The sequence below is a fragment of the Dasypus novemcinctus genome, chromosome 31, assembly GCF_030445035.2.
Source record: "Dasypus novemcinctus isolate mDasNov1 chromosome 31, mDasNov1.1.hap2, whole genome shotgun sequence".
NCBI lineage: Eukaryota > Metazoa > Chordata > Mammalia > Cingulata > Dasypodidae > Dasypus > Dasypus novemcinctus.
In genome coordinates this window covers 39,695,449-39,712,432 of record NC_080703.1, presented here as the reverse complement: position 1 = coordinate 39,712,432, position 16,984 = coordinate 39,695,449, and the positions used below count along the sequence as shown (strand labels likewise).

Sequence of the window (16,984 nt, the reverse complement as noted above, 5' to 3'; positions counted from 1 at the left end):
GCTAACAGGGTTATTTTACTTGATGTGTAGAGTTAATTGGGAAGCTTTCTTCTTCACCCCTCCCCCATTTTTATTAAGTGCTCATATTTATTAATAAATATAACATATTTATTAATAAATAACATAGAAATTACCTGTTCCTTGAGGGTTCAGTAGCAGCATTTTGGCATAGGTCTTAGGTAATTGTAACGGTGATGTGATGTGTAAATCTTTGACTGCCCTTCAGTTTTTCCTGTAAATATTGGTTTATCCCATTTTTCTCCTACTTTCTGAGTTAATTTTTGCAATTTTTGTCTTTTTAGGAAACATCTATTCCTCGGGATTCTTTTTTTCTTCTTTGCCCATGGAACCCTTGGGCAGTTGATGCAGTCTATGGACCTCTCCTTACCATCATTAAAAAAAAATATCCTTCCCAGAATTTGACTCTTATTGTGAGTGGAATCACATGACTTTCCATGTCTTCCTACAAATAATGGTGGAAGGGGGTTTCTGATTATATTTCTAGTTTTCTCACAATGTTATTCTCAATGTGCTCAGTATTTTTTGGGAAAAAAAACACACAGACCCCACATGCATAATAGGTTGAAATAGAAACTTCTGAGTCCATCCTTTATTTTTCTTCATTGTTTCCTAGACTTTTCACATCTTTACCTTTTTCAGTGCATTCTGAGAGAATTGCTTTGCTTGATAGTTGAGTTCACTAATTTTTTTCTCCAGCTGAGATTAAAATAAAATGGGCATTTAAATATTTACAGGAGTTTTCTCTTTAACGTGTGTTGGAGCTTAGATTCCTCAGCCCTATTGTATTTTTTTGCCACTCAAATTCCTGACTGAACTCCTGTGTTGTTGGCTGTGGGTTTGGCACTGTGATGGGCACATGTTTACCTTCTTTTTTCTTTCTTTCTGTGATTTGGAGTGGGGCAAGTCGGCTAGACGTTTTAGCTACCCATCTTGAATCTGAAGTCTCTTTATTGGTGCCTGGTGCTTGTCAGGCTCGGTGCTAGTCACTGGATGAAAGCAGACCAAGAGCTCACAATCCAGGGGACGTCGTGGTCATCTCAAAGATCAGGCATTTCCCCAAAGAGGGGCCTGACCAGTAAGTGGGGGCCACAGCTTTCCCAGGGAGTTGGGGTTTTATCCTATATACCATAGGGATTAAATATTTTAGGGGGAAGTGGCCATGGCTCAAGCAACTGAGCTCCCGTTTACCATATGGAGGACCCAGGTTTGATCCTTGGGACCTTCTGGTAAAAAAAAAAAAAAGAAGATAAAAGGGGTCCCAGACCTGCACACCCGGAGAGGTGCAGACCCCTGCAGGGTGCAGAGAGGCTCCCACGCAGCAAAGTGACGCACTAAAAAAGACAACGCATCAGGATAGGAAAAAATATAGAAGTTCTTAGGAAGGTAATTTCGTCAATCTAGGAAGGATAAAAAGGAAGAAGACAAGACTGGACAGGGGAATCCCTTTGCAAGGTGACTGCTAGAGTGCTGAAGAAAGATCATCAACCGAATGACACCAGAGAGGAGGAGGATGCACCTGACCCAAAACTTTCCCTGTGTGGAAATGGTGAGACCCCACGGAAGAGGCTACATCGTTCACTGACAAGCACAGCAGCTGCCTTTGTGCGTTTCGTTGTGTTGCTTTTTTCTTATCCACACGGCTGAGTAGTCATCTGGGAGGGCACTGTCGTAAACTTAGAGTTTATGGAGTCCACACCACATAGTTCATACATAAGAGATGGGTTGTGGGGAGGATGGAAGATGAAAATTATAGGGGGATTGTCTAAATACTGGAATCTGAGGGGAGGGGCAAGGCAGAACCCATTACAAATGGTGTGAGACGGAAGGAGCCGGGCCTCTCCAGCCTTAAACTCTGAGCTAGGTTCCCAAGATCCTCGTCAACTGTGGACTGAGTGGTGGAAGAAGGACGTGCTCTCGGAAGAGTAGAGGCACTCTTAGGTCAAGCGAAACCTTTTTACTGGAGTAGAATTTACAGACAAGGTCACAATTCTTTGACTAGAAGGGTAGACACTGGAAAAATCTAATGGAAGTCCTCACTCAACTCACTGTCCTCTGAGTTGACAGAACATTGAACTATCCTGGCAAGGCAGATGGGGAGCAGGTGCTGACATAAATGGATGAGTAAGTAGTAGGAAGATGGGAGGCTTGCAGTGAAGCTGGATGAGTTCCTCAAAGAAATGGGTATATAGAAGGAATTATGAACAGGCTTTTCAGTTGTTTTCTTTCACAAGTTTCCAAATGGCAAAAGTTTCTGGATCCAAAATGTTGACGGTAAAGTAAAACTACGTCTTCCCTTTCCTCAGTCGTATGATGCTGTGTTTTGTGAAGATATTCTTGTAACGGTGAGTTTTCCATGGGGTGCATACCTTTAAGTCTCTAAACTGGAAAAAAAAAATTTAGGTCTAATATACAGAAGTTTCAGGCATATTTAAATGAACAAAAAAGATACTTGAAAACTGTATTCTGAACATTATAGCACAGTTTAAAAATTGCTTGAGATGTATACCATGAATCGATGCCAGGTAATGCTTAAGTTCAGCTTCTATGCTTCAGTAAGGTGGGTTTTGCCGAAACATATTTTTGGCTTTATCAGTTTACAAAATTGTTGCCTGTCAACTAGTATTTATTGCAAGCCTGTCATGCTCCAGCCACTGTTCTAGGTACACAGATAACCCCCTGAGCAAAACAGATAACATCTGTCACCCTTGTGGAGCTTGCATTCTACTGTGAGGAGACAGATAACAAACAATAAACATAGTTTATAACTTAAATAATTAGAAAGAAGTACTATGGAAAAATAAAAGAAAGCAAACAAACAGAAAGACAACCAAAAAACAAAGTAAGGGCAATGAGTGTGGCTGGAGATTTCAATTTTACATACATCTTCAGAGTCAGCCTCATTGATCAAGAAACATTTGAGCAAAAGCATGAAGGATGGGAGAGTGTGGGCTATGATGTGGACCATTGACCATGAGGTGCAACGATGCTCAGAGACGTATTCACCAAATGCAATGAATGTCTCATGACGATGGAGGAGAATGTTGCTATGGGGGGAGGAGTGGGGTGAAGGGGGTGGGGGGTATATGGGGACCTCATATTTTTTTAATGTAATGTTTAAAAAATGAATAAAGACAGAAAAAACATGAAGGAAGTGAGAAGAGGAATATATCTTACATATCATATAATGATAAATTTGTTTTCATAGGGGAAGTTAGGATTTCTCTTCTATTTAAATTGGCATATCATTTCGATTAGCCAAAATCCCAAATTCACACTATCCCAGAATGTCATCAAGGATATTTCCAACATCAATGCCAAGATACTTCTTTTGAAATAATTTTTATCCACAGAGAGGTGATGTCTCTCTCAGGATTCAAGACGAAGGTATCCTCTTTAAAAAAAAAGTCTCATATACTCTCCCAAACCAGGTATTGAACTTTGAAAAGATTAAATGCATCTGCATTCACCTTTCAACCTGGACTATATTTTATATCATAAAGCTTCATGATTTCTAGGAATGATACAAAAATATGTAGCGAGTTTTGAGTAAATGTAGGATTCAAAGTATTTGAAGTCTTTATTTTTTTTAGTTCAATAAATGGTTTTTCATTTGAAATATGTACATGTTTTTCCCTTCCACGCGTGTTCATCTGAACAATACCTGAACAATATTTGTCTGTTGAGGATATAAATGTGTCTGCAGTGAAAGCTTTATAGTCAGACGGCAGGTTCAATCTGATTGCACTGAATCAAGTGCAATGATTTGCACTCCTTCTTTCATGAGATATTAATTTTGGAGGTTATTGGAATAAACCCTATGCATTGTATAGGTTTGTCATTCTATCTATTTAAAGATGTCTGTTTTTATTACTTTCTGATTATTGTCTCACTGTGCTCAATATTAAACTACCTCTTCTTATTTAGTCAATATTTTAAGGAACTATGAGCTTCATGTGCCAACTTTTTAATTTAATTGATTAAAAGCAAAACTCATTTTCTTAATCACAGTTTGCTTGGCATTACACTGCTCAACCTGCAATGGGAGAAAAGAATACAAAACAAATAAGCAATCTGTAGTTTTTTGGTGTTTTTTTTTTTTTTTGAGTTTAGAACAGTAAAAACAAATGTAAAATCGTACCCAAATAAGCAATGCTAATTAAGCTGTGGGAGATGCATTTTAAAGAACTAAATCATTGAAAGGAAATGCGCCCTGTCTTTTCTTTGAAAATCGAGTACTTACTTGCGTTCTTATTTTTGGTTAGGAGAATTTGTACACTTACCTCAAATAGTACCAGATCGTTCCTATTAATAAGGGCACAGGAAATAGAGACATTGATGTTTGCTTAGCCCTGTGCTGGGTGCTGCGGGGAGCGAACGAAAAAAAAAGGTCAGAAAACTTCCTTGCCTTCTTTGTGCGTGAGCGGATTTTGCAGTGTAATGGGGAAAAGAATTCTAATCACATTGTAACTTCGCAGTGCTTGAACCTAGCCGGCCATACCACATGTCTGTGCATGTTTAGCACTGTGGTGTGTGATGTACTTTCACATTTTATGACCAGCGACCCCCTGGCTTTTTGTATACATGTGGCTAATGCTCCTGCGTTAATGTTAGGTTTTATTAGGGTTTGCTTTAAGGTAAATAATTGTCTTGCTTTTTAAAATCTACCCATTGTGCAGAATTTTCAACCCTCACTATTTGCTCAGCCCTAGCGACACCCAGAATCAGGTGGCCGGGTTTCCTGGGCAGGCTTACACAGTGACACAGACACTAGGTATCTCAGGGGCCCTCCTGTGAGTCCTGCAGGTAGAAGAGTCTTATTCAGCAGGTGAAGGCAGGGGAGGCGGGGCCTTTCAGAGCAGGCTCTTCCGAGGAGATGGGGTGTGAGCTTAGCCTGGAGGGAGAAGCAGGAAAAGGTGAGGTGAGGAAGGACTGGGGAAGGCATTTCCTACAGAGTGAACAAGGTCCACAAAGCAAGGACGCAAGAGAGAGCGTTGGAAACCCTTTGTTGCTGCCCCGGGCGATGGCATTTCAGACATCCCATTTCCACTGGGAAAGAGAAGCAAAACTGAGGGGCCAAGTGGGGGAGGCTGAGATCCCATTTCACCTCTGAATTATCGTGGAATCCCTCAAAGCGCAAAATGGATACTCCTCCGCCTTTTTTGAAAGCTGTGTGTTTTGCCAAAAGCCAACTCTACAGGGTGAATCTAGGTCGTCCTTACTTTTCCTAAATACACTGCTTGAGAAAGAAAATATAGCTATTTCCTTGCATCCGTAGACTCACATGATGGATTTTATGCATTTCTTTGGAATTAGCAGCACATGTTGGGAGGAAATTCTGCTTTGCTCTAGAGCCATCTTCCTGGGCCTGATAGCAAACTTTAGACCCCGAGGCCTTCACTGTCTGAAGAATAGCTGCCAGCAGCGTCGGGGGTATCTGCACAGGAGGTTGGCCTCACCCTCTCTGCACACACATAAATAAGGAGCTCACAGGCATTTTCTTTGGGAGCAAAAGCAAATGGTATGGTTGGGTCACATTTCTTCAGCAGAGTGCACTTGGGACACTCTTGGTATTTTTATATGTTGAAAATATCAGTTAGATATTTTTGCTTGGTACACACAGAGTTGCAAAACTGTAAAATATTTCGGTGAGATGCAGGTGGCTTTGCCAAAGCGTGATCTGGGTTAGAATCACTTGGAATATTCTGGAAAAATTAAAATTGCCTGGTCCCTCTAAGGATCTACTGAATCGGGATATTTGAGCCAGGCCCTGGTGATTTCTGATGTACTCTGGAATTTGAGAGCCACTGGTATAAATCTTACAGCTAATCTGACCAAGGTTAACCATTTAGGGACAAAACTACCTAAAAACAGTGTCTTATGTTTGTTTGACTTGATCCATTGAGCTTGCAAAACGTTACTTACAGTTCACAACTGTAGTCTTAAATGCTCATTTGTATAATTTAAAAATTCCTTCTAATCATTATGATATACACAACGAACATCATAACTATTTTGCACATACAAGACCTTCAGAAGTCCAAATCTCACTTTTATTAATGTGGTGCTTGTAGCCTTTATTTCTGCCTGACCCGTTTCAATTTGTCTTGCAAAAAAATTCTTTTTTCTTCTCTGATTTATACCTCTCAAGGTTCTATTTGCCTGTAGAATTTTCTTTTGGTATTTTGGTATTTATGGCGGTACTGAAACCTATTGCAATTATTCTTGAGATACCGCTCCCTTGAAATGCCATAAACATTTTCTTATCTCACCAAAATGCCTAGTGTTATATTTTCTCTCCTTCTGTTAAAAAAAATTCCTTATTGCTGCTCCATAATCGAGTTTTTTTGCTCATGAGATCTCTGCCTCTTTAGTTAGCATCTTATTCCCCTGCTATTTGTCAAAAATATTTTCTGTTTTCTTGGCTTCAAAATTGGAGCTACTGAGGGGCAGCGGTGAGTTAATGCTTCCTTACACCCTCTGCATCTCCATGACCAGGGGAAGAATGGGAGGGATGCAAGGGTGTTCTCCAGCATCACTCACACGAGGAACTCTAACAGTTAAGGCATTCTCAAAATAAAGTGGGTGCAAGAGCAAACTCTAGTCCTCTCCTTTCTGAACTGTTGCATTCCTGTATCTGCCAGGGTTCCCTTGAGGAAGCAAAACCACTGTGAGTATCACCGGACAACCTTACACAATTGGAGGAGAAGTTGGAGAGAAGTCAAAAGGGAGAGCTGAAGGAACAGAGAGTAGCTCCTGTGCAGCCCTGATGAAGCACTGCTGCGAGAGAACACCGGCGAGTTCAGGTAGAGAATTGGGGAAACCTAAGAACATCCAGCTGCTAAAGTCACACTTCAAAGGAGAGCTGGTAGAAAATTGTGTTTATGGAAGTTGTAGCCTCTGCATCAGGTGGTGGGGTTGAGCATGTTCAGTAGGACCAGCAATTGGAAAGAAGAGCAGCTATTCCTGCAGCTGGGGTGGGGTGGGGAGTAGAGCAAGAAAGGGGGTTAGAAGGGACAAGTTGGAATCCATTGGCATCTTTGCACCCATGTTTCACTGCCTCTAACCATAAAAGCCATCAAAGCATACTGGCTGTGGCTTCATTGCCAACGTCCAGAAATCATGTCAATTTCTCTTTTGGTCATCTCGAATGTGGAACCTTAAGTGCAGAGGATTCCAGGCAAAAACTTGCAGCACAGCAACTTTACAAGTGATCAGGGCAAAGCTTCCACAGTCATGATTGGTTTGTTCTAGGTCACCTTGTTTCATTTCTTTTTCACAATAATAACCAAGATTCTGGTTTACCTGCTTTAAAACAGAAAACTAGAGCTCCCCTTCCCCCACTCCTAGCCTAGTAGTTTGTGAATTGTTAGTTCTCTACCAATGAATGCATTTCTCCTATCAAATCGAGTGCTGCTCTGAAAAGTTACTAACTCATTTGGTAATGCATTTCTAAGAAGCTGGGTGAAGTCTCTGAGGACACCAAGGATCTACCTGAAAGTCTCCAAGACTCTAATAGTAAATCAGTCACCTCTCGGGATCTGCTCTGTTACATTTCACATGAGAGTCTCTTGAACGCAGTATATTTTGGATCCAAGCCAGGGAGCCATCTGTTTATTAGCCTTTGCTGCTAACAAACCACCCCATAACTTAGAGGCTCAAAACCACACTTCCACATTTTCCTGATTCTGTACGTTGGCTGGGTATTTCTTCTGCTCATTTCACTTGGGCCTGCTCACGAGGCTGCATCAGCTGGAGGATCAGCTGGGCTGGAGGGTCCAAGGTGGCCCCGCTCCTATGTCCTGTGGTTGGTGCTGGCTGTTGGTTGGGTCACATTTTTTTCTCTTCCAGGTGTCCTTTTATCCTCTGAACCTGGCTTTCTGACCAGGTGGTCTCAGGGTAGCATTCCAAGATGGTAAGATTGGAAGCTGCAAATCCTCTGAAATCCTATCCTCAGAGTCACTTTTGCTGTAGTCTTTGGCCAAAGCTCTTCCCCAGGCAAAGCCAGATTCAAAGGGAGGGGGAAATGGACTCTATCATTGTTTGAAAGGAGATGCCAAATGTTGCAGCCATGTTTTTCAATCTGCAACACAGTCTTAGTTTGCCAGGGCTGCTATGACAAATATCACACAATGGGTTACCTTAAAGAACAGCAACTTATTGCCTCACAGTTTTGGAGACCAAGAGTCCAACATCAAGATATTTGTCGAACTTGTTTTCTCATGACCTCTTTGGCATTCCCCAGTCACATGGCCATCTCTCTCTCTTTCTATCTGCTCCTCTGGTTTCCTCTGACTCTGGCTTCTACTGACTACGATGCCTGAATTTCCATTGTTTATAAGGACTCTAGTCATATGGATTAAGGTCCACCCCGATTCATTTTGGCCTCAGTTAAATAGAATCTTCCAAGGTCCTATTCACGTATGAGTCTTGCCTTAACAATTGCATCTCCAGAGGTCCTGTGCACGAATGGGGTCATGCTTCCAGGGATGAGGAGTAAGATTTGAACATGTTTTTTTTCTAGAGGACATGATTTTATAATCAACAAATGCCATCTTAAGGGAGAAATGATCTTACAGTTAGGTTTCTTTAGCAAGAATCCTATGCTGCACAGTTACTCCTTATATCAGTGGTTCAGCTAGGCTCCGTTTTGTTCCCACCTCCCCCAGGGGGCATTGGCAGTGCCTGGAGACGGTTTTGATTGTCACTGTGGCAGTTGAGATTGCTCCTGGCATCTAGAGGGTAGAGACCAGGGATGCTCCACAACCTCCTACGATGCACAGGGCAGCCCCCAGCTCCAAAGAATTACCTGGTACAAAATGTCAGCAGTGCTGAGGCAAGGAACCCTGCTTATATGGATTATAATTCTAGCAAGTTGCCTGAGGAGAACTTTGGTCAGAAATAATACCTAAAGGTATTCCTTTTCTGCAATCTAAAGTGCTTTGAAATTTTGAAGGGATCATAAATTTCCTTTTGGAGGCCAAGGGGCTTTAGCATGAGGCTGCCTTTCAGTCCTTCATTATTTATGAGCAGACCATTTTCGATAGACTACGAACCACTCAAACCCTTCTCGAAGATTCAAACTGAAAGCAACACTTAAACTTTTGAGACTTTGCCTATTACTTTTAATTTTTCACCTCTCATTTTGGCTTCTAGCCCAAAGCTAGTGGTACACACCCACACATGCACACAACATACACACACATACACATTATGTTTTAGCTGTTTCTGTCAAAAATATTTTAAGGACTTTCCCACATTGTTTTCCAGGCTGAGAAGTGTGTATGAATCGGTGAAAGACCTTGTCTCATTAAGTCAGGAGGAGCAACCCTCATGGCTCCTATGACTTTTCAAAGTACTTCTTTAGATATAGGCTTACAGAAGTTACGGAAACCTACTATGGGCTCTCCACAATTTGTCCTTAGGGGAGGCTTACATTTCTGAAGTTTTCCCTCCAGAACAAAGCAGAATGTAAGTTGAAACAAAATGGGATAAATCTGTGATACCCCAAAACAAGTTAGAATTGTACCCAACAATAAATTTTATTTCCTCAGGTAAAAGCAAAATGAAGATGCTGGTTGGGCGTGTCGTGGACAGTTTTCCTGTTCATTTGTTTTTTAATAAGTATTTTTTTTTAAAAGAAATGGGTAATAATCAGGCATGTTCCACATCCCAATGGCAGTTCTCAAGCTCTTCGCGGCGGCTTGGATGGTCACCAAGTTTGCTAATTCACCTTTCTCACCCCAGCACACCACATCTGCTCCCTCCTGAAGGTATGTGATCACAGGTACCTTACCTTATCGAGAAAGACGCTTTGACATCCCCTCAACTGACAAGGCTGTTTGCTGCTGCGCCTGCTCCAAAGCAGTGTTTACTAATGATGGTAGAGGGGGTAGATAATTTGAATCCCTAAATAGAAGTTGGCTACATCAGCTCAGGCTTGAGGATTCTTGCATAATTTGGGGGAGGGCAGGGTGGAGAGAAAGAGAGAGAGAGAGAGAGAGAGATTGGAGACATTCTTGCAAATTCATGAATCCATTGAGATCAACAAAATAGTTCCCCTAATCTATGGATGAGACCAAATTCACAGCTATAATTAAGATCACTTTTGTTGCCTCAACAACAGATTAATTTCTCTTTTCAGCTAAAGGGTGGATGTCATGAAAGCAATATTTTACTAGAGAGAAATTGCTGAAATCTGTTTGCTTAACAAAGCAATTATTGATAACTTGCAATTGCTTACTGCTGTCCAAATCATCAACTTGCTAGCAAAAGCAGTCTAATGTCTCAATAGTGATCTGTGTTTCTATTTCAGGGAAGGCTGATAAATAATGTTTTCATAGAGATATATCAGAAACAATAACCCTTTGACTATGAGTTGCCGTATCGGCTGAGGGTGGATGATTGTCACTGAAGGACTGAACACGTTTGAGTTTTATGCTTCAGAAGTCTTGACCTTTGTCCCTCAGTCAATATTTCACTTCAGAATTATAGCCATGGAGAGTGGAAACACATGCCTTTAACCTGTGCTGTCACACAAACAAGCTCCTTTCCTTGGAGACCTTAATATCTCTTCCAAGGAGCAGATAAATGAACTAATTTTGGAGTGCTCTTGGAATGCAAATATGTTCTTTGCTTGGCAGCAGAAAAATGTAGGTATCCCAGGCAGGGCTTCCTCAACCTTGAAGTGGTTGCTTTTCCTTGCTGTTTTTTTGTCAAGGGTTTTCCTTCTCTGTACTCACAAGTGGATAGCAGCAGCTTCTGGTGATCTGGACTCAGATCTCAAGTTCTTGGAGGTGAAGTATGACTGTGCCCATTTCTCAAGGTATAAGCTCCATGCACTTAAATGGCTCACAGGGGTACCGCTACCGTTCAAACCGCTTTAAGGCATTGCTTCCTTCAACTGGTAGGAATAAGAGCAGTACAAAATTAAAAGTCTTTTCCATCAGCCGTGAAAGTGCCAGCTGACATTTATAGAGAGTGTTAGACCTTTACAACGTATACTTAGATTCATTACAGAGAGAGGCAGTGCAGTGTAATGATCAAACACTTTTGGGTTTGGAGTGAAGGAGATGTATTTTTTGCTATGTAAAGGCCCAGTTTCTTTATCTGTAAAACACAGATAATAGTACCTAAGTTGTAGCATTATTATAAAGATTAGATCTGTGCAAATAGCTCAGTCTCGTGACGGCACCTTAGCACCACATAGCTGGTAGCCTTCATTGTTGCGATCGTAATATTGCAGATGTCCTTTTCACTCTTTGTAAGTTTCACATATTTGGTTAGTTCTTAAGATAGTCATTATAGATTTATTGCTGAAGTGAAGAATTTTTTTATAAAGCTACATTAGAACTGAGGTGCCTGGAAAATTTGCTTCACATTCCATCAAGCGAGTACAAAACAACACAGTAGGCATTTGACTCCTCCATGACCAAGTAAACGATATCCTCATTTAAAAGGTCCTCCAAGATGATAGATTCTAGCTGACACCCTCTCAATAGAATCTTCAGACACTGTAAACACTGGTTAAAACATCTTCTAGTCTATCAGTTTTAAACCAGAGTCTAAAATTTAGATAGTGCTGACAGAGCACCAAATAGTGCTGAAACAGATTGAATAATTCCCTATTTTTGCCTCTGTGCCATCAGGGGCACCTTCTTTATCATCTTTTTCTGAGGTGCTAATTCACTAGGCAAACAGCACACATTACCTCAGGCACCAAAAAGCCTGCAGGACCCTCCCAAGTTGCCCGTATTACTTGGGATGGTTTGGGGGCCACAGAAAGCCCAGCAACTGTTTCAGAGCCTGCCTCCCGGGGTGCTAAAGAATTATGCACGGATAAAACCTTAGGAGGAAGCAAGATGCTAAACTAAGCATTTAAAGAATGGATGAGAAAGGGCTTACGCCTTTAAACCACCCAGCAAAATTCAGATTAGAGGTGGATAGCTATCCCATGAAGGATCTGAATTGTGATCTCAAACAAAGTATAAAATAGCAGGCTCACGCCTGGCATTCGGGTGTAGCAAACACGTTCAAATGGAATCCTATTCTGGACTTTGAAGTCCAAAATGCCAAAATTAGAACTTAGAAAATATATAAACTAAGGGAAATTCTTTAATTGATAGGCTTTCCTTGAGCATTTAAAATTTAAAAATCTGCAAAATGCTATGAGCATGTAAAGGAATAGGTCAGGTTTGTTGAAAAAAATCTAGGCTGAGAGTGGCAATACAGGAGAGCCCAGGGGCAAGCCAAACTTGAGTCTATGTCCTGTACAGTGGGAAGGACAAGGAGGCGACAGCTGGAATAAATTTGCCTTTGCCTGGATGTCATTCTAGAATTTGGGACCCTTTTCTTTTTCTCCCAACCCTGACTGTGAGCACTTTCTTCTCTTTTTATCTCTTCAGTGAGAAAACTTGAAACTTATTTAAGTAGTTCTGCTACTTAGCTGAGTATGTTTTGCTTGAGTAGGTATAGATATGTGTATCCTCCATTTTAACACCCAAAAATGGCAATAAAAACAGTTGGATTCAAATGTTAAAAGTAAAACAAGAAATTCTAATCAAGCTAGGTGCACAAAAAAAGCAGTATTTTTTTGTGCAGGCTGCTACTGTCTTATGAATCCATTATGTATATCCACCCCGATGTTCCATCTAGCTTTATGTATCTGTCCATTCACCATAAAATCTAAAATGCCATTTTAAACCTTCCCCGTCATGGCCATTTTTTCAAGTTGGTGTCAGATCTTTTCTGTTTTCCCAACTCTATCAAGGTATAGTAATGGAATTGGTTACTCTTTCTAGTTCTTAGCAGCCTGCTGGAAAAATTGGCTTTGTCACAGAACAGATGTTACTTCGTTTCTGCTTCATCAGAGTTTCCAAGTTTGAAGCAGGTAGTTAGGTGTGTCTTGAAATGTGCATTCAGTGACTTCTGTTGGCAACTGCCTTGCCATCCCCTGCCTTAATGCCAACTTTCCAGGAGAGAAGGTCAAGAAAATAAAGAACTCTTGTAACAAAAATACTTAGCATAGTGATTCTGGACCTTGTGGCCCTGTAGGGAATGTTGGAGGGAAGCAAGCAAGCCCTGTTGATGGCGGCTGACTTTCACCTGGGGATCTGGCGTGAGAGGGAAGTTTTGGAAGCATGGTGGGAGCAATGGGTCAAAACAAGAGCACTGGACTTGAGCCATCTCAGGGCTGCGTCAGGGACTGAGGCAGGAGTCTGGAAGCTGAGAGGAGTGAAGTCGAGGCAGTCAGACTAAAACCCAGTGACCACCACATAGATAATAGTTTACCCCGTAGTTCACACTCTCCCCCAGTCCATCCAGTGGGTTATGGCAGGATATATAATGTCCAGCATCTGACCCTGCACTATCATTTAGGACAACTCCAAGTACCCAAAATGCCCCCACATCATATCTCTTCTTCCCTCTCCCTGCCCTCAGCAACTACTGTGGTCACTTTCTCCACCTCAGTGTTCCAATTTCTTCTATTACTAGTCACAATAGTTTGGTACAGCAGTCCTCCAAAATGTGTTCACCAAGTGCAACGAGTGTGCCACAACGATGGGGGAGGTTGTTGGTGTGGGAGGGGTGGGGGGTATATGGGAACCTCTTATATTTTTTAATGTAACTTTTTTTGGTGGTGTATATATCTTTAAAAAAATACAATTTATAAAAATGGTGGGGTGGGGGGTGGGGAGTGGGTTATATGGGAACCTCTTAGGTTTTTTATGTTTTTTAATGTAACGTTCTTTGTGATCTATTAACTTTAATTAAAAAAAGTGAAAAAAAAAGAAAACAACAACAACAACAAAAAACCCAGTGAGCATTCAGTTGTGGGCATTCTGAGGGTGGGATGGATTCCCCTACGTGACTTTGGGCAGGGCTCAGATACAGGAACACACTTACCAAAACTACCTCCACACTTTAGGATAGCGAAGTCTATCTTTTATATAAAGATAATGCCTTTCATTTGTCCTAAAAATTATATATTTTTTGAGTTTCGAAGAGTACACTGATGGAGAGGAGATTAAGTTTATTTAGAACATTTCTTATTAGAGGATTGAAGTTATGAATGAATGAGTATACGAATTAGATAAATTAGAGGCTCCTTGCCCCATCACCTTTTCTCTAAAAAAACAGTCTTATGCATTGGTTTCATGACAGAAAACTCAGTCTCCAAGGTTTTCCCAACAAAAGTGTAACTTTCTCTTAAGTTTTTTCTCTGACGCTCATAACTCCCTCTCCACACACAAACGTTTTTTAGCTAAGTGTGAGATACATCTCTGGAATGTCATTCTTTAGGGTCCTCTAAATCTTTTAATGCTTCTGTTGTTTTTTTTTTTTTTAACTTCTGTTTTCTCTTATTTTTCCAGGACCTATAAGAATCCTGTCCAGAGCATTACTCTAATCCTTTTGTTTACCTCTCTAGTCATGAAGTGTAATTTTCATTTATTTGGTAAGGTTGCGTTCTTTTCTCCTGAGACTCTCAAAAAGGAAAAGACACAAAAATTGCTTCTATTGGTCAGAATCTCTATGTTTCAAAGTACTGATATCTCTACATCTGATCAGTAATGGAAAACAGAAAAACAACCACCATCTTCCTTTTACACTGAATGATTTATACAAATTCGTTTGAAATTTGAGACAGAAATAAGAGCATTGGAATATATTTGATTTTTCCTGAAAAGAACTGGCTCCTGAGGTCATCATCTGAAACAAAGTGCACATTACTATTTTAAAATAATTATGAGGATGGTCCAGATAAGCCTCTAGCTCTAGATAATGTGTTTCTGAGTTACCGTAAACACTGAACAGTACCCACGTGTCACGCTGATGAGACTTTCACACAAGTCGTTCCCAAGAGCCTTGGTGAACCATATTTATTTCAAGGAAGAAATGCCCTGGAGAAGTTAAAATTATGGTGTGCTAGGAATCAACCCCAAACTGAAAATACTGCTGTGATGCAGTAGCAATGCTGTGTGCATTTTATGGGTCTGATTTCTGACAAGGAATCTGAGTTTTCTGGCAAGCAGGAGGCACATCAGTTCACCAAGAGCACGTCTTGGTGACTTCCGCCTGAAAGCACAGCACAGCTTCCTGTTTTGGTCTGCTTTCTTCCCCCTGGCTTTCGTAGATGTAAAATTACCCACACAGAGATGGGCAACCTGTGCAAAAGAGGTGTTTCAGTTTTGAAAGGCTTTGTCTCACATTATCTTGGTTGTTTTTTATTCTACTAACATTATTTCTTCTTACTTTTTACACTATCACTTAAAATGCCATTTCTTCTGTCTTTAAGAATTCCTTATTTCCCCCTTATTCTCATTGTTATCTGTTATGTCTTTTCTCGCCAGGCACTGCTCTATTATTATTGCTTTATTTGTTTACAAGATTAATGGTCTGCAAATGAATTAATTCATTTGGTCAACCACTTAAAATATTTGTGGACGTGTCTTGTCTCTATATGTATATATCCACTGGGGGTACAGCAATTCCTCAAAATGTCACTTTAACTTTCAATTTTCTTCTTGTTTGGGTTGGGAGTTATATTTATGCACACTGTAGTGCAAAATAAAAAGTGACCGACTCCTAGACAAAGTCAACGGGAAGTGCTAGGAGGTATTGTTTTCCTGTGATTTTTTTGGCCATTTATATCTTCCTTCGTGAAGTGACTATTCAAGATTTTTGCCCGTATTTTCCCTTTGGTTTTTTTTTGTTGTTGTTTCATTTGAGGAAGTTGGAATTGTTTATATATTCTGGGTACAAGCCCTTGTGACGTGTGTGTGTGTGTGTATGTTGATATATATAAATTTTCTTCCAGCTTGTGACTTGATTTATCATTTTCTTAAGATTTTAATTTTGGTGATAGTTTTTTTCTTTTTGGATCCCGCCCGGAAAATCTTTGCCCACTCCAAAGTCATGAAGCTATATTCTTGTATTTTACTCTACATTTAGTCTGTATGGTAAGTCATTTGGGGAATGTATTACACATCCGTTAGAATAACTCTAATTAAAAAAAACTGACAATACTAAGTGTTGGCTAGCATGTGAAACAACTAGAATCATCATTCACTGCAGGTGGGAATATAAAATGTCAAAATCTCTTTGGAAATCAGTCTAACAGTTTCTCCTTTAGGTAAACATATATTTAAGTTATGATTCAAAAATTATACATCCAGGCTCTACTCACAAGAAGGGAAGACATATATCAACTAAAAAGCTTGTATAAGAATGTCCATAGAATCCTTATTAAAAATAGCCAGGTATTCAAATGTTCATTAATAAGAGTGCCTAAGCAAACATTGGTTTATGTTTGTAACATTCCTCAACAACAAAAAAGAATGATTACTGATAAACTGAAATATGTGGATTATTCTCAAATGCTGAGCTAATATATGATGTTGTAGAATAGGTAAAACTCATTGTTGAGGAAAAAATTAAAACAGTGGTTGACTTACCAAGGAGAATTGACAAAAATAGGGGAAGAGGAAACTTTCTGGGGTAAAGAAATGTTCTATATCATAATAGGAAGTATGAGTTATTTTTTTAACACAGTGAACGTACATTTAATTTGTGCATTTCATTGTATTTACTTCCATTAATAACAATGAAAAAAGTGCGAGGAGGCAGAATTTAGCAACTGACTGGCTAAAAACATGGCACGTTGGTTGAAGCATGGATTTTGTAGTCAGAGGACCTGCATTTAAATCGTAATCCTGAATTTATTAGCTGTGAAAGCTTGAGTAAGTAACATAACTTCCTAGAGCTTCTGTTTTCTCTTCTGCAGAGTTGAGATAATACCTTCTTTCAAGAGATGTCGTGAAAATGTTTGTAATTCAAAAGGCCTGATACTAAGGTATGTGTTAAAAAAGTATTGCTACTTGAATGTGAGGTTTTTAGTGTGGGTGTTTGGGAAAAGAGTAAATTGTTAACAAAAACGCAGAGAGCAGATGTGGCTGAAGCCATTGAG

At 40.2% G+C, this 16,984-nt stretch overlaps 1 long non-coding RNA gene across 1 annotated transcript in view; it reads left to right on the top strand.

Annotated features, from left to right (window-relative positions):
• Window positions 1-300: 300 nt before the first annotated feature.
• Window positions 301-16,984, top strand: part of LOC105745636 (uncharacterized) — a 44,626-nt gene continuing 27,942 nt past the window's right edge. The window contains exons 1-4 of the long non-coding RNA XR_001118298.4: window positions 301-431; window positions 6,663-6,824; window positions 9,573-9,791; window positions 16,802-16,870. This is a non-coding gene — a long non-coding RNA (uncharacterized lncRNA). The remainder of the gene's footprint in view (window positions 432-6,662; window positions 6,825-9,572; window positions 9,792-16,801; window positions 16,871-16,984) is intronic.